This window comes from Wasmannia auropunctata, unplaced genomic scaffold (assembly GCF_000956235.1).
Source record: "Wasmannia auropunctata unplaced genomic scaffold, wasmannia.A_1.0 LD336076.1, whole genome shotgun sequence".
NCBI lineage: Eukaryota > Metazoa > Arthropoda > Insecta > Hymenoptera > Formicidae > Wasmannia > Wasmannia auropunctata.
This window is the reverse complement of record NW_012026814.1, coordinates 5,834,398-5,835,858: the sequence shown is the minus strand read 5'-3', so window position 1 is coordinate 5,835,858 and position 1,461 is coordinate 5,834,398.

Here is a 1,461-nt window from a genome sequence, read left to right as displayed (position 1 = left end):
TTGCAGGCCGCAAGCGAGTCCAAGAGTGGCAAGGAGTGCGAGAGAGAAAGGTATACGACCGGATACCACGTGATATTTCGTCCTCTCTGTCTGTTAAATGATCGACGCATGCGCAGAGAGGACGAATATTACTCGTCTACCTTTCTCTCTCGCACACATCTTGGACACAGTTTTCGAGCCAACATTCCCCCTCCATGTCTATATACTCAAAGGGCGCGACTCACCGTTACACGCAGGTGTTTACGCGAGGCTCCCGCTGTGATCAGCTAACGCACGCATGCACACATTCGAACTCTCTTTATGTACTTGCTTAGTCTGCCTTTCTGTCTGTTATCTGTCTGTGACTCTTTTTATTATCAAATAGTAAATAATAAATTGCTTTTGTGAACCGCCGCAGTTATTGGTGAGTGAAATAATAAAACAATGATACACAATAAAGTAAAAGATGTACTTGTTTAATAATTTTATATGTGAATCGCAAACGTTTCGACTCTGAGTTTTGCGAAACCTTTGCGATTTACATGTAAAATTATTCCACAAGTACATCTTTTACTTTATTGTATAACTGTTGTATTATCTCACAACTATTGTAAGTCCCTCCGTGCGCTACTTACAACGTGTAATACTTAACAATAAGCAGGTTGCTGTTGCAATCTAATATTGCAACGGTGACTCATAATAATTGAGGACTTCCGACGCAGGACTTGATCGGTAGCCTCAATGCGTACGTCCTCCAAAAAACTGCGGCCGTTGCAATTAAACAATAATTGCAACTACTGAGCAGTGCAGTGGCCCACTTGAGACGGGATAAAACCTGCCATCCAGCGGACCACTGCGGAGTTCTTAATTTTATTGTACACAGTACATTACGCTGTCGGTGCGCGTATTACGCGAGTGATTAAGTTGTGAGATTAGTACTTAAAATAAAGTCGTGTGAACTGACAACATCACCGAATAAGTCTTTTCAACAACCTATCACGAGTCTCCCCGTTGAGTGTATGAAGTTGGACCCCCTTTTTTTGAAAATTACAATTTTGAAAGTTATTTCAAGTTGTTCTAACTTTGTTCCACATTGTTCCAAAACGATATTATTTTATACCGAACGGTTCTCCAATAAAACGAAAAAAATAATTTTTTTACCTGGCCCCCCTTTTTTCAAAAATCAAACATTTTTTTATCAATATAGATTGTTCTAGTTGTTCCACACATTGTTCCAAAAGGACGATTCTATAAGTCGAATAAAAATTCCGAAACAAAAAAAAACGTTTTTATTTGGCTCTCCTTTTTTCAAAAATCAAACTTTTTTTTATCGCTATAAATTGTTCTAGTTGTTCCAACATTGTTCCAAAAGGACACTTTACTCTTGAGCGCGCCCTTACCGTAAGAATTCTAAGTCCATTAATTCGGGTTTATAATTGTTCGATGTGAACAAAACTGCATATCTGAGTTGTACTAGCTTTA